The sequence below is a fragment of the Thermobia domestica genome, chromosome 9 (assembly GCF_964235325.1).
Source record: "Thermobia domestica chromosome 9, izTheDome1.hap1.1, whole genome shotgun sequence".
Taxonomy (NCBI): Eukaryota; Metazoa; Arthropoda; class Insecta; order Zygentoma; family Lepismatidae; genus Thermobia; species Thermobia domestica.
In genome coordinates, this window is record NC_137462.1 from 108,560,044 (window position 1) to 108,581,609 (window position 21,566).

At 31.7% G+C, this 21,566-nt stretch overlaps 1 protein-coding gene across 2 annotated transcripts in view; it reads left to right on the forward strand.

Annotated features, from left to right (window-relative positions):
- Positions 1-466: 466 nt before the first annotated feature.
- LOC145694917 (activating transcription factor 3-like) overlaps positions 467-21,566 on the forward strand; it is a 167,461-nt gene continuing 146,361 nt past the window's right edge. For both annotated transcript variants that reach the window (XM_081771684.1, XM_081771685.1), the window contains exon 1: positions 467-649. The gene's annotated coding sequence lies outside the window, so the exon portion shown is untranslated. The remainder of the gene's footprint in view (positions 650-21,566) is intronic.

Here is a 21,566-nt window from a genome sequence, read left to right on the forward strand (position 1 = left end):
AATACTAGTGACAGTTTGTCTCTCTCTCTTTCTTATTATTACTATTATTATTAGATTCGCCTTCGTTCATGAAATCATTATCGTTATTAACGGGGATTCAGTGTTCCTTTGCACTTGCACATACACAAGCATTCATATGTTATACAACATACACACACATATACGCTCAATTTCATTCTGTTTCTTTTACTCCTCCCGTTTGCGCTTTTCTTCTTTTTTTTTTTTTCTCGGCTGTATCTCAACTAAACAGTTTTGAACAGCCACACAATCCGCCAGCAACCACCTCTTTCCTCCGACCGAAGCCGGAGCTGCTCACTATGCATCCCAAACGAACAGCCAATCAGCTCTATAGAGATTACGTATTGCTTTTCCACAACAACCAATCAGAGAGCGTTTCAATGACATCATAGGCTATTTTTAGCTGATATATAAACGAAGATTACGAATTTACGCGGTTTGTGTCAGCGCCCGCGTGTGGCTGATGCGATGTGTAGAGGCGGGGAGCTTGCCGACAAGACAGTCAGTGCTGTGTTCCATATTATTAGTATACTTAACGTGGTAAGACCGCAAAGAAATTTGTTTTTTCCGGATCGAGGAAAGCTACAAACAGTTGAGTCCTAGCCCAGAGTGAAAGGTGTCAACAATCACGGTAAGTACAAACTTACCGGGTTTTTTTAAAAAAAAGAAAGAAAAAAGTGCTTTTATTCTAATTTATTTTTGTTAATTTTGTGCGGGAAATAAGTGATATGTTTTCGAGTTGGAAACTGAAATGTTTACGTGAGTTTTTTCTTTGTTTTTTTTTTCTTTCTAGAGAAAATAGTTCAAAACAACTTGTACTCAAAACTACAAACTTATAAACGCGAAATTACTGTTGTGAGAATGAATTGCAATGAACATACAATATATTGAGTGAAAATTGCCTTCAAACATTTTACTGCATAAGCGAAACGTGTTTTTTTTTTTTTTTTTTAAAAAAAAAAAAGAGAAATAATCATTGCTTGTCCAAAATATTAATTTAAAACAAATGGATTTTTCTATATTGCATGCGCACACATACATAAAATGTGAACTGTCGGCAGAATCAAATGTTTTTTTGTTTATTTAATGGTGCGCATCAGTTCTGGGCGTTTCCGAATGGACTGTCGTAGAAGGAGAGGAACATGTGACACGTAAAATAAATATACAATTCGTGTAGCTTATAGAATATATTCAGAATACATTCCAAATGAGATGTATTGAGTAACCAAGAAGTTAGCAGCGCTATTGAAGTGGGATTTTGAAAGCACACTCTTGTTCCTGGGAGTTGCTTTTTTTTTTTTTTTTTTTTTTTTTTTTTTTGGTGTGTGTGTGTGAATCTCTCTGGCTCTCTCTCTCTTTTTTTTAATTCTGAGATCGCGAACACTTGCAGAACAAAAATGCATTGTAAAATATAGTTTGAAAAGCAGCTAATGCACATATAATGTATGTGTATGTATTTTCGGGACGGGGGAGTGGTTTCTAGTGTTAGTTTTCAAGTAAGAAATCAATTTCTAAAATTGAATTCATAATACGTAGGCTATACAATAACTCAAAACTTGCTGTTTCATGTTCATTTACTTTAGGCTTTTGAAAGTTGAAAATGATGTGCAATATTAATATCGAAATATTTAGTAAAAACATATAAAGCGTAATTTCTTGTGAAAGTGATGTTTAAGATCATATGAAATATATTCAATTGATCTTCCTTATTCATGTTTTAATTAATTTGAACCACATATGATCTCACATCAGGGAAAATTTGTACTACATAGAGACAAGGGCGCCCATCAAGGGGACAAGGTGGGGCGCTCGCCCACTCCTAGAGGAAATTGTACTTGGGAATATGGAAACCCAATAGAATTTTTACATTAGTTACAGCAAAATTTGAAACTATGTTTGAAACGTCGCTTATACTTGCCCCCCCCCTTGGAAACCACAACATGGCACCCTGCATACATATACAAGAAAACACATATGCATCTCTCTCTCTCTCTCTCTCTCTCTCTCTCTCTCTCTCTCTCTGGTACTCTTGATTTTTTTCTTTGTTTCAAATTCGATCTCTCCAATATCATAATGATATTGATAGTTTTGAACTTCATTAATTTTGTGAAATCAGTTATATTTTAGGTTGACACCTGTTAATGGTAATTGAATTACTTTGCCTACTTAAAACTACGAAATTGTTATTGTTTAAAAGTGGCAAAGCGTGCTCTTTATTATTATTATTATTATTATTATTATTATTATTATTATTATTATTATTATTATTATTATTATTATTATTATTATTATTGCCTAAGTAGAATTGTTACCTGAGTAAGAATAGAAATTATCTATGTGGATCTACTGTCGTATCAGTAACGTCAATTCAGGTTTTGCTTTTGGACGGGGTAGGGGAGGAACCACCAATATAAATAGATTTTCACGTTTTTCGTTAGTATATTACAGTATTATGTTTTTTCGATTAAAATGTATGTTTCTGAAATTCAGGGGATGAAATGCCCCCCCCCCTGAAGGCCCAAATAACAACTTTATGTCGTAAATCTAGAAATTTCAGTAGATCTTTAGTTTCTTTTAAAACACTTAGGCCTATTATTGGATACTCTGCTTTAATTATATTTAATGTAATTAATGATGGTATTGTATTTCTAGTTATTCGTTTGATATTACTTTAAACAGAATAATAAAGAAGAAGTGTTGATTTCAATTTTGTTAAATAGGCCTATGTATAAAAATGAACCATGTCACTCGAAAAAATATCTCCATTAAATACTACTACTACTACTACTACTACTACTACTACTACTACTACTACTACTACTACTACTACTACTACTACTACTACTACTACTACTACTACTACTATTATTATTATTATTATTATTATTATTATTATTATTATTATTATTATTATTATTATTTACTCTACATTCCTCTTTTGTTCAATTCGTGTTTTTTTAAAGATGATAGTAAAATTTTATGAGGTAGTAGCTGTTTCTCATATAATTTTTAATAAGTTCATTGATAATTGATTACATATCGTGAAATCTTACTTTGTTTCCATGGAATACAATATTAAAATATTATAGTACACTGAAAATCGTCCTAAACCGTATATGCTGGAATAATAATAATAATAATAATAATAATAATAATAATAATAATAATAATAATAATAATAATAATAATAATAATAATAATTTTTGGTATCAGAAAATTAGACACAGAGTCCAATTACAATTTCCAAACAGTAATAATATACGATGTAACAATACAAACAAAATGGCATGAGTTTTAAAAAAAAGATATCTTAATGCATAAAAATTAAAGGTATAAAATACATTAAGTGCTATATTCAGAAGAAAAATAACTAGACTTAAAAATATAATAATAATAATAATAATAATAATAATAATAATAATAATAATAATAATAATAATAATAATAATAATAATATCTGAATTCTTTATGTAGGACATTTTACAAGTATTTTTGTTAATTTCTTTCGATATTATTGTATACGGATTAATTTCTAATGTGAGGTAAAGACTCTTAATATATATTTTTCCCAATAGACGAACGGAAATTGCATGACATTTCGTCACTTCATTATCTACAATATTAAATCAACGAAGTATTTACGTTAAAGTGAAACATACGTTTTCTAGTTTGCTTATGATAGTTTTTCACGAATTTGTTGGATTCTGTAAGGGAATTAAAAAGGAAAAATGAGAAAGAAGGCTAAGTAATAATAAGTTTACTTACAATTTCGAGCCGAAAATAAACAATTTGTTACATAGACTCAAAGAGAGAAAAATGATATTTATGTGTATCTGTATTGCTTAAAATCTTTAAAAGTCATTCTTAAAAAGAAAATAATTTCCCGTTTTTGAAACAATAATCGCTACTTAAGCTTTTTTGTAAACTATTGATCTTACCCGTAATATTTCCGAGAACCAAAACCGTGATAGATGTTATTTGTACTAGAATAATAATGCGAACTTGAAAATGGTAGTCTAATATAAAACGTCTAGAAGTAGAAGTAATGTATGTTTTTAAACAGCTGTTATTTCAAAATAATCCAAAGCTTATTAAATTTAATTTTTCGGGGGTGCTCACAAGTGGAGACATGATGTGGAGATATTTAAAATTATAATGTATGGTAAGGGGGAGAGAAAAAAATTAGTTGAAATACGTTTAATTAAAAATGTGCATAAAACTATAATTTATACTAGAAAACAAGGTTTTAACTGTAACCTTACGCGGAGGGTGAAGGGATTAGAGATAAGAATTTTTGAGTAAGTTTAGAATTGGTGTTGTTTTCCTTTGGGGGGGGGTGAAGCGAGCATATCAGTAGAAGAATTTACGTGGTGTGTTATGAACCTTGGGGTGAGGGACACCCCTGATTCGTTTGTAACACTTAAAAAATGATACAAGTAAATCAAGATTTTTGAGATGTTCACCGTCTCAAACTGTCAGCATCCTAGGCTGTTTTATTGGCTCAAAATTACACAATATTGCTAAAAGTGTTGCAAGTATTTTGTTGCAATAAAGTATACAGTAGAATTGTAATATATATATAATGTTGATTTTCAAAGTTTTTATGTGTTTAATAATAATAATAATAATAAGCTCTTGTGAATATAGTGTGAATTTATAAATGTATAGCATAACGATATACTCATGTTTATAAAAAGAGGCGTTGATCACTGTGTTCTTGCAAATGTTTTCTTTCCTTTTTTTTGAACGGTCTTTTGTTATAAGACGAAAGCCAAAGTTGATTGCCTAAGCATCCTGTTGTTGCTTGAGACTTCCTAATTGCTGGGTGGTTTCTTTATTCTCCGCGCACTGATAAAAGCTCGCGTTGTGTAGGAGAAAAATTTTCGGTTCTTTTTGTAATAAACAAGTATAACTCCATTAGATATCCACAACGAAGTAGAATTGCCATAGTGTATAGAATAACATTATTTATAATCGCTGTAGTTTCTTTCTTTCAATCAAAACAATAATACTGTTTTATATGCGGGGATATATTTTGAATACGTAATTGAAATCAGAATATTTACGAACTATTTAAAAATGAAAGTATTTATACTTAGTTCAGTAATGTAGAGTCGTTAACATTGAATCAGTAAATTCGACTACCAGTTTTGAGTAACTTCAGGCATTTTTATATGTGTACTGTAATAATAATAATAATAATAATAATAATAATAATAATAATAATAATAATAATAGATTAGACTGTGATGTATTGGTAGACTCATATTAAAATACGGAGATTCAAATGCTAGCCATCCCGAACATTTTATTTTCTCAGGTCGCAGTTTCGAAAGCTGAGATAGAATCTTAATTGTATTTATACGAAAATCTTAAAAGCACTTTCTCCCAACTCCATAGCTTTTAAGTAAAGAGCTAAGCAAATTAATACGGAGTAGATTTACCTACATGAGAAATACTTATAATATTTTAAAATTATAATAAAAAGAATATTCATGCACTCACACTAAGTAGCGAATTGTTTATCTTTACGTAGATATGGAATTTTCTATTACGAGAGTATAAAACCAAAATACGAAACGAACGTATGATATACACATTAATTATTTTGTTACGTTCTTATTTATAAGTTTTCAACAGCGCAATTGAACATTATTATTCCATTAAATTAAAAAAAGATTCTTGAGTTAGGAGAAAAATTATCTGTAATACTTACATCATAAAATAAATTTATAAAATGTGTTATGGTGAATTCAGTGTTTTTCTTTTTCTTTTCTATTTTTTTACTTATGCCAGAATATTGAACGATATTTTTTAAAGAAATATTTCCGAAAGATCGAAAAAAACTCTTTATTGCTGTATTTGTACTTGTCATTATTAAAATAATAATAATTCTAGCAATTATATTATATTAAAACGTTTGGTAAATTTCAAGTTTTGTGTTCATATTCAATATATGTAGTCTTATGTTTTCCTAAACTCTGAAATAGTCTTACCAGCTTTCTTAATTTTAATTTTAAAATGTTAATTTTAATTAAGTAAGGCATCCTTTCTCCAATCGATATCACTTTTAAAATCTACAAAATAAAAACAAACTATTGTGCAACTTTAGAACCTCTCGTTGTGTTTAAACTCAAAATGGCGGACAGTAGTAGCAGGAATGGAATCCAACACATGTTCGTAACTTGAGTTACAAAGACGTGAAAATTAAAAATATGGTTTTCTTTAAGTTGAACATATAGAGTTATAAAATTAAAGCAACAGTTTATTTATACTCAATACTATGATTTCCTTGGTTTGAATTATTTGGTTCAGCTGAACTTATTTATCCTGTCTCGCACAAGGGCTTGGATTAGCTTTCCTTCGCTGAAGCGGTGGTCAATTTCCCAACATCTCAAACGTGCATAACATGCGTTTTAAAAACACTAGTTAATTCCAATTTTAAAAAAATCAAAGTTCAAACCTTTATTTTTTATTACATCAATTTAGTTCACCCATTCGTCGCCTTTCATAAAATCAAGAATATCTATATAGTTAGTAACTTGCACGAAAATCTGCTTTACTATAGAATTACGCGTAAAACTTGATTCGTTTTTAATACTGCTCTTCAAAGTACTTACCCATTTTTTAATTTTAAAGAGACAGAGTTAGTAGATGAGGTAATGGATTCAGTATCATATATATATATATATATATCTAGTGTCCGCAGCTGTCAGCTAATGATCAGCAATCGGGAGCGCCCGTGTTCGAATCTCGCGTTCAGTCAACCTGAGTTTTTAGAGTATTTCTCAGTTCAATCAGACAAAAGCTGGAATCTCTTCTTTAAAATAGCATGGGTAATGTCTTTATTATTATTATTATTATTATTATTATTATTATTATTATTATTATTATTATTATTATTATTATTATTATTATTATTATTATTATTATTGCAAATTAATTACAGGGAGTTGTGGTCTGTAGAACCCTTGATCCTCAAATCCTAAAAGCTGCAAAATAGTTTTATAAGTGAAGATGGGCTGTGCAGTACCGATTCGAACAAAAGTTTAGTTTTCGAGTGATGTGTTTCCCTTTCTCTTAGAATTATTGTTATTTCGTATTTTTACAAAAATCCAAATTTTGGAAAAAAATATCTAATTGAATTTTCTAATGTTCATAACAACTGTACAGAATACCGATATATTGAAAGTATTTACAAAATTATCACATATAGTAAACAGTAATCTTTCAAACATTTTAATGGATTTTCAGTTACCAATTAATGCATTCAAAGTTCACGTACCCTTTCAAATGTATGCATCATGTTTACACATGTTATTTACATTAGTAGTACACCCTACCCGATATCACACCAGAATGAATAGAAAAACTTACTTTAACATACATCTGTTTCTAATATACAAAACGATAACACATAGGCTCTATGGATTTAAAGTGATTAGTATTTTCTACAAGTATTAGCATAATTGGAATACTAAAAGCAAAATCAGAATACTCGAAAAAATAATTATATGATTGACTTGCAGAAATTTGAGTTGCTGTAGAAACAATGCTTTTGACGGAATAGAAAAAAAATCATTAAATTTTGTCCGCTTACAAGAAAATGTGTGCGTTATCATCAGTTCTGTTAATTTGCTTTTTCAGTGGAGAAAATTTAAAATTACTTGTAGGGTAGGACTGTTTTATTATTCACAAGTTAAAATTAAAAAAAAAATAATACTACAGTAATTTTTGTTTTAAAAAGTATTTTATTAAAATTCTCTGTTTTCTTAAATTTTTGATTAAACATTCGTAATTTCTTTCAAAATAATATGTATTAATAATCAATATTAAGGGAATTAGAAGTAATTTGTAACGAAAAATTACCTTTGACCCCGGCGGTACCTGTACTAAAGATTAATTGTTATATTTTGACTTCTAGTGTATACATAGAATTAACAACTGGTGACAATAATAGAAATAAGTAAATAGGCTAAGTGTTATTAATAAAAATAATCTGCACATAATTAGTAAACAACATAAGATACGCGGATACGTATGTGTCAGAATGAGACAATATTAAAATAAATTTGTTATACCACGACAGTAATTTGAAGCCACAACGAACAATTGTTTGTTTTTTTTTTTTTAAATGATTTTGGAATGCATTGATTTAAACTCAAAGAAAAATGTAAATTTGCGATGTAATGAAAAATTCTACCCTAATTTTAGGTAAAAACAGCAGAAGATATTGGTTCTCCACATACACATTTCAACCATATGAAAATTTTTCCTTCAAAGTGCAAACTATTTTCGTAATTGGGGCTCGCGTCTTCTGTACTCAACACTAAATTTTGCTATGTGTTTAAACAAATATCATAACTATACCTCTACATTATATTTTTGAAAAATATAAAATTACATTTCTCTTTACAGTAAAATGTTAAAAATAAAAAAAAAAACTTTATTGCTAATATAAACCAATGTACAGAGTACTACTAACAAACAATGTTATTTGCCGAAAGCCAGAATGTCTAAAGGAGTCGAAGAACATACGTATTTAGTAAGTTGGTACAGCAAGTTGCAAATTACTGTGTAGGCTTCTTCATATAGATTGTGCTGATATATGTGGGTGAAAGGCTATAATTTTCGAAACTGCGTCCGTTGCTGAGTAACCTATTCTGATATCCGATCTCAAACAGGTTAAATAAATATGTTAAGAAAAGTTCCACAGAGTACACTAGCATAATAATTTTTGTTTCCTTAAAGATAGTTTCTGTGCAAGTTAAATATATAGAATATAAAATGTTTTCGTCAGATTACAGCGAATTACTGGCAGGTACTTTATTTTGATATTACATGGTTGTTAAATTGCGTAGTTCTTGTAATGATGTTAATACTAAAATGACCTATGAGTGCTTATTAGTATTATTAATAATTTTAATATTATATATTACTAATGTAACTACAGTGTTACAGTACTGTATTAGAACCAAGCACACTGACGAAATAACATGAAATTTTCAGTTTAAATCCCCCGATTATGACCGTTAGTCTAAGAAATACGGATGATTAATGAAAGTAAACGATTTTGGAAAAAATAGGGAAATAAGAATGAGAGAGGAAAGGATAGAACCTGGAGAATATACCGGACGCGATGCTGTCCTCCACAAATTCGCTATAACCTGAGATCGAACTAGAGACCTCTTTCACCAGAGATGAGCGCTCTAGTACTAAGCCACTGACCTCCTTCCCCTCCCCTGTGAGTTCACTGCTGATTGCATTTTTAGAGAATGGGAAGATGTATGTTGAATTTTAAGAAAATTTCTGAGAGATCGAGTAAATGCAATTCAAAAGTCCATATCTGAAACCATTCTTCTAGTTATATACGCAATACTGTATTCACATTGCAACAGTTCGCAATATAGTCATCCCGTTGATCTGAAAGATTATCGCTTATAGTTCACGGTTTGATTCTCGGTGAGGGAACAATCATCGATTTTACCATAATGATGCAATTGAGAAGTAGTGAACTGCGAAAATGAAATGAAATGAAATCTTTAAGTTTAACGTCCCACAGTTATGCCGGTTAGGTTAAGTGGAATGAAGAAAGTGTGAGGAAACGGGAGAATCCTTAGAAAACCCACGAGTACGGTGTTTGTCCACCACAAAGTCCATACGGCGCGAGCTGGAATCGAACCAGGGACCCCAAGCACCGGAGGTGAACACTCTACCACTGAGACACTGCGTCCCCGATAGTGAACTGCGGTTCATAGAGCCAGAAATAAGATGATCGGAGTTACATTTCGCCGAACTAAAAGCTCCCTGTATACTAATAGCCTATCATTGGGTATAAAGCAGGGAGTCGAGTCTAGTTTACTGCATAGTTTGCATTAGTGCACGACGTGTACTGTAAACACATTTTTAAAAATGTATAAAAACTATATTTATTTTAAATAAACGTAGAAATGACACAAGAAAATGTGTACAAATGAAGTACGTGAATGCATTAATCGATTAAATGGCTCATTTCTGGTGAAAGATGCGCCAAAGAGCGTGCATTTCGCATTGTCATCCTATTTCAATCCGTTATCATGTGCCTTATGAAATAATTTGAGTGAATAAAATGTCGATATGACTTGTTAGTGGAATCAAAAATTTGTTCTATTTATGAGCTTATCTAGTATATATGTGTCAAAGTTTTCAACTCCTACCTCTCAATAAATTAAAATAAATTTAATAATAATAATAATAATAATAATAATAATAATAATAATAATAATAATAATAATAATAATAATAATAATAATAATAATAATAATAATAATAATAAAGAGGTTGAAAAGAGGAAGAAACTACACGGAATACGAATGAAGAAATACTGGACAAATGTTAAAGCCCGGAGAAAACAGTTGAAATAACATGGTGCTTAGTTGGCCTAAACGAAAGAGAGAGAAAATACATTAGATTATGCAATATTTCGTTTTTATTTTCATCCATGATTTGATTTAACTTTGGGACACTATATATATATATATATATATATATATATATATATATATATATATATATATATATATATATTGTACGATTGCGACCGAATTCATCCGATCGAGATCAAACTTGGCATGGTGATAGACCTTGCTTGCTATAGAAACGTGTGAAGGCTTCTGAATCATAAGTGTGTACAGTTACATTTCTAAATCAATTCATTGGGGATAATAAGAAACGTTATAAATACTTTTTGAACAGCAGTTAAACGTCAGTCTTTGAAGAAAACCATAAAAATTAAATGAAGGGCAACTTTTTACGAGTACGTGTATTTCACTTTTTGCACTTCCTTTGTTTTGATTTTTCGCTTGCCCCTTTTTGTTTTTGTTAAATGTTAACTATGGGTCTGAACTCTTTAACTATTCTAATTTCCAGATCTGTTTAAAGAATTAATTCCTTTATTATTATTATTATTATTATTATTATTATTATTATTATTATTATTATTATTATTATTATTATTATTATTATTATTATTTGCTGTGTCTAGGTTTATTTTTCATTGGTTTCAGAAAGGGGAATGATTAGTTTAGTAAGGGTTTCTGGTAGATTGTACCCATAGACACCCATTATAAGAATCGGAAAATCTACCTTTTAAGCTCATGCCTATTTACAATATAAAGCCATAGTTTCTTTGATCATTGTATTCTGGATTCAGAATACAGATTCTCTCCGGTTGCCGATTGCGTTCAGATTCTTGACACCTTCTGATACTTCAGGAACAAGATATTTTATGAGTGATTCAATAAAGAAAGATATAAGCTTATAAAAAATGTTTGTCTACGATTCATTAAGGTAGAAAGCTTTCTGCATCAATAGTCGATGTTTTAAAAAGAGTTGTGAACATATCTGTATTTGTGTTGTACAGAAATAATAGATAGATCAGGGCACTTCATACTATATATTGAAATCTTATATAATTTTAGTTTCGTAAATTAAGTACTTAAATATATAAATCGTTTTCAAAAAAATTAAAGCAAGTGTAAATATTTAAAAAAAATGCAGGTCAATTCCAGGCTTATTTCACAAAATAATAGATTCATTAGCTAATTTGCAAAAATTTGTATTCTTTTACCTTAGTTTATTTGCATTCTGGACGCAAAATACGTAATCGAACTTCTTTTTTCCATGTTGATTATGCGCAATCAATGTCTTCGAGTGATGTCTAAATTACTATTTGCTGAGAAGGAGATTATAGACCAGAAGAGATCGGACTTGACCGCACCTGTATCGAAGATTTTTCTCTTTTTAGCGGGAAAAAGAAAAAAATAAATTATAGTTGCTTCTCTGTTTTTTTTTTAAACTCTCCAAAAAATGATAAATTGTAGCAATTTGATAGTGCAAATGCATACAGTAAATGCTATCTTCTTCCGTATAACTTTTCTTGAATGCAAATCGCCAGTTTTACAATTACCAATTCATGACAGGTTTGTTTGGAAGAGATATCGACACCTCAGATTCAAGGATACTCTCCAGTTTACCTGTACATAGATATGCCACTACCACAACATAGTTGATTGCTGATCTCCATAATTATTATCTAGGGCAGGCTTTAACATTTTTTTTTTTTTTAATTCAGATCAACCGGTTTCATAATAAGGTATTTCACACCGAAAAATTCAGCATTTCAGCATATAGTTCCCCCAGGAAACTAAACAAGTGGACCATTGAATTAAATTACGGTGTGCGAGGAAAAACGAGAAAGCAGTGTATAGCATTTTTCAAGATGCTAAGACACTACTCCCCCCTCGTTAAAAAAAAAAGGAGGAAAAGTATCTTAGTAACTGTCCGGAGTCGTTTGTTTTTGGAGATAGAAAAAATTGTGAAAAATGCAAAATGAAGATAAATAATAGTAAAAGACGAAACCAATAATGGTGCGCGGAAAAGTAGGAACTTGGTAACTATGAATAATAAATGGGAGAAAGTGAACATCGCAGGGGGATGTGCACAAGACAGGGGTTGAAGGTGTCTCCTCTCGAAAATATGATGTGAAACTGATGTCTCATTTCGAGGAAAATTCTATTTCGTCTCGTCTCGTGCGCATTCCCAAGGATAGATGACTTAGTTTTTGTTATTTAAATAGTGTGAAATATAAACGGACACAAACGACCAAATAATCCTATAGGGAGAAGAAAAATCTTATTTTGAGGATCTTCAAATGTGGCTAAAAAGACTCACGAAATGTTTCATGTGGAGTATTGCAATATATGAAGCAAAAATATGGTATTTACGAAAAATATGTAGAAGCTTTGGAAATAGGATGTGGAGAACTGTCTGGGTCTGGGTAGAATGGAAAACCGATGAAGCTTTAGAAATACTAGCATAAGGAAGAAAAGGAGCAATAAGAAAGAAGAAAGAAACGTGATAGAACGTTTATCTGAGAAGTTGTATTCTAATCATAGGCGTAAGTAGAGAGGAACCAGTGGTTGAAAGTTTGAGATATGGTTAGTTTTTAGAGGTGAGGGATCATGCCCCTTCCCAGCAAAATATCCTAGTTGCAGCAATGATTATAAATGATATAAAAAAATGCACAGTGAAAAATGGCTATGTTAATTCAATACAATGGCCTTGAGTTACCTTAGTTATGTTAAATTTTGACATATAGGTACTACTTTCAACTCCATTGGAGTTCGGAAGGAAAAGCAACAGTGGATGAACTACCTGACATGGTCTTTTATGGATGAAATACACCGAGAACAAGTGGAAGTACATTGAAAACGATGGTAGCATTTCTGTTCATGTCAATTTTGTAATAATAAAAAAAAAGCTGTCATGAAACTATTGACGTGAAAGATTACAGAAAATACAAGGTGTTCCAAAATGATCGTTCCAATTTTGATCGCGTAAAAGTCAGAAATGGGGGATAGATAGAAATGTGCGGTTTGCGGCATAATGTTCACACACTTAGTAGCCGTTTAACAATGTGTGCGCCATCTGTGGCACGCAGGATATGTAAGCGATATTTCATTTCCGCCAATGTCCGTCTTAGTATTGTCTTCTGTGACGTGTTGAAGTGCTATGAGATGAGAAAAAACTAAAGGTTATGCCAATAGTAAAAAGTGCCCACGCTTTAATAAATTTCTGGTTGCTCTTTTTATACAGTACTAATTTAAGAATGCTAAATCCACTATAAACTATTTCAAACGTATTCATCGATAGTAGTCACGAGAAAAATGACTTGTATTTATTTATATCTCACACTTGTGACTACTTATCTAGGAACCCCATGGACGTGCGTATGTTTAAAAGTAGTTCCATTGTATTCAGCACTCTGAAATTAATATAAAAATCGCAATTAGATGTGTAGGCACTTTTTACTAATGACATTAGTTCTTTCTAGGAACAGGCCAATGAAGCAAACGGGTGATGTGAAGATAATGCTTTGAGCCGCGTTGGAAGGAGAACATAACGAGAAATAAACTCCAATCTCTACCGGGAATCGACCGGGGGCAGTCAGATATGATGGGTAGACGCCTTAACCAATTACGTAAAACCTAACCACCAAACCTTAATGTAGTTCCCATCTTTCTTAAATCATGCAGCTTAAGTTTAAAGGAGCGTATAATGAATAGATGGCAGCACTTTCACATATCTTTCCAATGTATATTGGAGGGAGACCAACAATATTCGCAACAATTCAATCACATTCAAGAAGTGGCTATCCAAACTTTGTCCAGAAACAAGTTGAATAAATAATCACTAAATACTTCGTGCAGTTTTTTCAATACTTTGTTTCTTTTATTGTTAAGAGTTTCATTATTGCGACCATTTTTTATCGTTGAGAGTTCTTTTATTGTGAACAATTTTTCATTGTTGAGAAAGTTTCATTATTGGGGATATGTTTCTAGAAAGTCAAATTAAGTGGTTTCAACAATGGAAGAAACAGAATATCAGAAAAACTGCACGAAATATTCTGTAATTGTTTATTCAATTCTTCTTTAACTTGCTTTATCTAGAAGGAGTACAGCGATACAGAATATACAAAGCGCATAAACTAATTACTGTAATCAACTTGTGGAGAAGTGACAGCAGTGCGATAGAGGAAGCAAAGCACGATTTGATCTTCCGATATGTCATTCAAAAGTGCCCAGTACAGCGGAAGTTTATAGAAAACTGAAGGGGGATGATGGATACATAGACTGACAGAGACAGACTCTTGACGTCTTCATGCAAGTAGATTCTTTGCCGTTGCTTGCCTGATGGCGTTTCCATTTTGGCTTCGAGTAGTAGAAAAATTACTTTCGGAACTTAACTTCCAGCATATGTAGTATGATGCAAGGACTAATAAACACTCTAGGACATTGGCTTTTTTTTCTTTTAAGGAATCAAATGCAAAAAGTGTCTAAAATAAGCCTCAAATATTTTCCAAGAACGATCTTTCTTTGAGAGAATTGCGGCTAAATTTTTAACATATGCTGAACAAGTTTTCACTTAATAATAATAATTTCTACAAAGCGTTTGCGTAGTAAAATGCACAAGATTTGCTTGTTATGTGTGACTTACAGTCAGTGATGATTTTCTGGAGTCTGGGGAAATTTTCCCTTCTCCAGAACTGTTCAACAAGGAGCAACCTCCTGTGTATTCAAATTCACCACCAGGAGAACTCATCACTGCTTATAGTATTTATAACTATTACTTCTTGGAAGTGTACAAATATTTTGAACGCACTCACAAGAATATAGCCACTAATTTATAGACGACATATGTAAATAAAATTAGATTAGACAGCTAGAGAGTTCTTCTCTTCCTTTCCCTTTAGCATGGGAGATCCGAGTTCAATACCCAATGTACTACAGTGGTTCGGATTGCACGTTAAATTATGTATCTACATCTCATAAACACAACCTCAATGCCGGGAAGGAACCGTTAAAGTAGCCTAGTACCACTGGTAAAAAACACAAACTCAATATAATAAGTAAGTTTCATTTTACATTGTGAAACTACGATAGATTTCCGAACTGTGAGTTTCATTTCACATTGTGAAACTACGGTAGATTTCCGAACTGTGAGTTTCATTTCACATTGTGAAACTATGGTAGATTTCCGAACTGTGAGTTTCATTTCACATTGCGAAACTATGGTAGATTTCCGAACTGTGAGTTTCATTTCACATTGTGAAACTACGGTAGATTTCCGAACTGTGAGTTTCATTTCGCATTGTAAAACTATGGTAGATTTCCGAACTGTGAGTTTCATTTCACATTATGAAGCTACGGTAGATTTCCGAACTGAGTTTCATTTCACATTATGAAGGTACGGTAGTTTTCCGAACTGTGAGTTTCATTTCACATTATGAAGGTACGGTAGATTTCCGAACTGTGAGTTTCATTTCACATTTCAACTTCTCCGTTTTTGCTTGTTTTCATATGAATAATCACATCACAGTGTGTGGTATAATTCATTAACACCCTGTATATATTCATATACGTCAAATACGTATTAAATAGTAGATTTTCATGTTAAATATTAATTTTAACATGTGTAATTGTGGCATCTGTTGGACGTATTCTACATGTCACTTTGCTCTTTAAAATTTACTTGCGGCTTTTGTATCACTTTTTTAAATGTAAAAAATATCATTATATTAATTATTCTTATCCACTTTCTAAATTGAGGATTTTGAGCACGGTAACTAGCAAGCAATGAGACATTCTTATAATATTCCCCTAATCATGGTTTCTAATATGTACTGTTTTACAGTGTTTTATATGTACAAGAATTTAAATGTCCCTGAAGCATAGCTGTAAACTCGTTTCGGACACGTGTTCTTGGCTCTGATGTAGCTATCTGGACAGGAACACGTGACATCCATAAAAAAAGAGAGAGAGAGAAAGGGAAGCACAAAGTCTTCCAAAAAATAAATAAATAAAATAAAAGATACGAAGAAACTTGAATCTTCGGAAGTAACTGGTATATTAATTTCTACCGATTTTTTTAAAACTTACTTTTGTGTACGAGCAGGCCGGGTTAAGTTCAGTAGTGTTCCCATACAGCGAAAATAAATACCGTGTAGATGTCTCAAAACACTTTTTTAGAGATATTTCTTCAAAAACTAAAAGTAAGTTTACAACTTAAAAAAAAAATCGTTTGCAAGTGTCCATCCTCAGGCATAAACGTGACTGATTGGTAGCTTATGTTGCGTGGGTGGAGGGTCACGGACGGAACATACACACACACATACTCATGCACTTTACGGAGTGGTGGATAAGGAGCGGAAGCCTGCAGGGACATAAACAAGGCTATGGACAGACGTGCATATATATATATATATATAAAAAAAAAAACTAAAGCCATATCTAGCGTTTGGTTTCACAAGTACATACGTACTTCAGCAATATTCCGCTATGTGGCTCTGTTGTAGACATCCATCGTCAACACCACCTGGTGACTCGTTCCGACATTGAAAAATTTGTGATTTTTTTCGTTTCGTTTTATTTCACGGTGTTGTGTGTACGCACCTAAAAAGCGTTGTAGAGAATCCCGTCACAAGAACAGCAATATGATCTACCTTCATGTCAGACGTTGTGGCGCCTGATCAGGTGACGAGGTGGTCTGATCTCTTCTTGAATTCATTACGTCGCAGTTTCTCGCTCAACTCTCAATCTTCTCCTTTCCCTCTTTCTTCCTTTCGTTGTTCTTCTTTCCTTATTTTTTATCTTATTTTTTTTACGCTTCCCGTAGCTGTTCTTGGAAGAATAATTTATCCCGACAGTGTTGCCAAATAGATGCCACAAAGTCATGAAAACATATAAACTAGTGGGAGATTTAAATGTTCAACAAGGTAAGTTGCGTACAAACCAAACTGACCGGGAGTGAACTTAGAAAGGAGTAGTCCGAAAGAGGAGAGTAATTCTTGTTCAAAAAAAAAAAAAAAAAAAAAAAACGATATGTGTCCACTTCTCTCCTATCCGTGTGAAAAATATGGAAATGAAAAAGATACTTTTTCGAGAAAAGCGAAAGAAATGAATGTCTATTAAATTAACTCTGTGTGTGTGTGTGTTTTCAATTAAATAATTTTTCTTTCACAGGTGGGTGGCTTATGTTGGAATTTTTAGCGGTACCGACATAAGTGGTTCCAATATTAGACTCTGGATTACTTCTTTGTGTTTATAGTTGTTCCGAGAATGATAAAATTTGGTTTAGCAGTGGTTTCTTTGTTTGTGCCTTTGTCAAAATACTTTTTAATTTTTCGCGTCGGCTGGAGAAGAGGGAAAAGGGCGTACCCTGCACTTTTTCTTAAAGCGTTTTTAATGGTATTGATTTCTTTTTTAGAAAATTTCTCTTTTTCTTTTTCAGGAATAGAATTTTCTTTTCTCGCATTGTATGCAATGTTTGATTTTTTTTTTCGTATTTCATCTAAGTAGATCCCAAATTTTGTTTTAAGAAGTATTTTGAAGATCGTTTATTTCTTTGATTATACTTTTACAAAAGAGCGAAATGAGTAGCCCTCAAATTATTATTATTATTATTATTATTAATAATAATAATAATAATAATAATAATAATAATAATAATAATAATAATAATAATAATAATAATAATAATAATAGTGAGTTTAATTTCACACAAGTATGGTGGACTTCCAAATAATGAAGATTCCGGAAGTGATAGAATATCACGTCTGATTGCGATCTAGAGGCTAAAATTGGAGATGAAGCCCATTATCGAGACAATGAATCCATCACGGAAAATAATTCCTCGCTACCTGTTATTTCTGGTTTCTCTGGAGAGATAAGGAAGGAGATGGAACTTGTTCTTGCGTCATTGACTTCATTAAAAAAAAAATGCTTCTCGCTATCCATTATCGGTTTTTCTTTCTGGGAATAAGAATTGAAACCGGAAGTCATAGGTTCCTACTGCTTCGAGTTTGAATACGCTAATAGGGCTGGAGATAGAGAACCTATCCATGAAATGCTGAATCTATTTTTAAAAAAACACACACTTCTCGCTATCTATTACCGTTTTTGTTCTATGATGATGACACCGAGTAAGCTTTATTCAAATATGTTAAACAGTTCTGAAGCCAGTGATTCCAAACTGGTGTGTCGCACAGACCCATAAGACGTGTTACGAAATTTTTAGTATTTAAAAATCATGAAGCATTAAATGCTTGGTTAAAATCAATTTTGAGACATTGGGCTAGTTAACGCCCCCAGCAGCAGCAACAGTGTTCAGTACTATGTACCATGACTACTTTTATAGAAACTTACAGACTTCCACTATTATGAGGTATATTATTATTAATACAAAATCAATTAACTGTGTCGAGGTGAGCGTTAAGTGAGATGTGTCGTCAATTAAGAAATGGTATGTCGTTAACCTTCTTGCACTGTTAAAAATAATTTCTTAAATTTGAGAAACCGTTTCTTACCTGTGCACTGAGACAATATTTTCTTAGAAATGAGATTTGACAATTCTCATTCACAAGAAAAGTAACAGTATATTTTCTCGTTTCGCTTTATACAACGTCATCTACTGTTTTTCATTTCTCATTAATGAGAGTTTCAAACTCTTGTTTCTAAGATATTCTCGGTGCACAGATAAGAAACGGTTTCTCAGATTTAAGAAAGTATTTTTACCAGTGTGTCTTTGGTATGAGCGATTCAGGGTGGGAACACTTGGTCAAAAAAAAAAAAAAAATGTAAAAGATTTTTTTCAGTTCAGCTATCCTAGGTGAGGTTTTCCTGGGTTTTCCTCATTCACACCAGACAAATGCCGGAATGGTACCTAACATACAGGTCTCAGGCTGCTTCCCTTTCCCCGAATAGTGTGATCGCCGAGGGACGTCATCTCTCATACGTGACGGGCTAACATGGACATAGATGCCGAAAGCCCAGAAATATAAATTCTAATCCTAATCCTAAGAAAAGGTTGGGAACCACTGTCTTAAGCTATTGTCTTCTTTCGTTGGCAAGTGTACATCGCATGACGTTCTATTGTACTCGTATATTCTTTCTGTGTTGGAAATATGAACTAGCTCATTATTTCTATACAAACTTCGAACAAAAATTTAAGTTCTTATTAAAAAAAAAATGTTCCATTAGCTCATCTTTGAAAAATCATTCTAAATGCGACAACTATTTCAATAAAAGTGTATTAATGACATCATAATGAAATTAAAAGTGTAAATAAATGTTACGTTCAATATTGACAAAAAAAAAAAAAAAAAAAAACGAACAATTTTAGAACCAGAAAATTTGATATTACAAAATCATATAGAAGTTATGATTCCTTTCCCTATGGTTTCTTCATATTGGTTATTTCACATATAGCACAGAAAATATGATATAAAAATATAAAAAAACTGATCCAAGTTCAAAGACCTTGGAGGTCAATAACTGGTAATAGATTGCTCCAACAACAAACAGAAATTACATACTCTTGTAATGTGTAGTGATGCCTCAATCCAAAAGTTAAAAAAAAAAAAAAAGATAAATGCTTAGAACTTCAGTGTTAGTAAAAACTGTTGAAGTCAGCATAACTTTTTTTTTTATCACGAGTTTATTCTGAATTGTCTACTTCGTCAATGTATTGGATATTTTGGACGATGTAAAATTCATAATTTAGCTGCATTTCTTCACATGGAAGGGTGTTTCTGATTTATCCATATATCAATCTCTCTAATATATATATAGTGGCGGATCCAGGATATGATCAAGGGAGGGACTAAACCACAGTTTTCGGCTTTATCCAGTGTAAAGTAGGATTGAAGCCCATTTTATGCAGTGTATACCTGAGTGTTAAGGGGGGCTGTAGCCCCCCCTTCGATCCGCCTCTCTCTCTCTCTCTCTCTATTATATATATATATGGTCTAGGATTTAGATTTCTGGGCTTTCGGCATCTAAAGCCATTTAACCCGTCAGGATTTGCAGGATTTGAGGGATGACGTCCCTCGGCGAGCACACAATCCTGGGAAAAGAAAGAAAGAAAGGATATATATATATATATATATATATATATATATATATATATATATATATATATATATATATATATATATATATATATATATATATATATATATATATATATATATATATATATATATATATATATATATATATATATATATATATATATATATATATATATATATAATAAATAGATGATTCAGAAAATTTGGGAAAAATTAGGAGGTGTAGATAAATCATGTTGTTATGTGACCAATTCACTTTGTATGATCTAGTAACAAGGCTATCGGTAAAAAAGAATAATTTGTACCAGTGTATAACAACTATCAATTGAAGGGGTAATTTGGATAAGGGCGTATTGAAGGGGTAATTTGGATAAGGGCGTATCGACCTATTTCCGGGAAAATGAGATATACATATTTTCTGCAAGTTTGAGCACGTCCGCATGTGTCTAGATGGCGTTAAGGTAATATCTCTGTTCCGTAGCGAACGCCTGACTCCAAAAATAGTGTGTGAATACGTTGGTTAATTGGATAAGGGCGTTTGTTTTTCTGCTGTCCTGAAAAATTGAAGAATTACTAGTTGCGCCCTTATCCAACTTTACTCCTCAATTGTAATGTAAAGAATAGAGTTTATATTTCGTAAAACCAGGTGTAATTTATTGTCAGTCATTATTTCAGTGCCAATATATTTGTCAGTAATTCACTAGTTTTAGTGAAAATTTTACAGATATCTTCTTATTTTGTTTAAAAAATAAATAAAATAAAAGTGCCTATCTCTTGGTATACGGATTCAAACATTCGCATACATAATTACTTAATGCAAGATAATTGTTTGCTAGTAAATATTAAAATTGCTTTATATTATCCACTTTATTTTTGTGGTATCGTTGTTTGTTTGCTATTGTGTTTATTTCTAGCTTTTTTTTTAAATGACTCTTACAGATGTAACCAAAGGTCTTAGACCCAAATTTTTAAAAATGATTATCCAATGGTCTCCTTCAGATGGATCTCTGTGAATTCACTTCTATTTTTATTTATTTATTTATTTTTTACATTTTTTTGGGTAAAATTTTTAATTGACGGAAAAAGTAAGGAAGAGTTT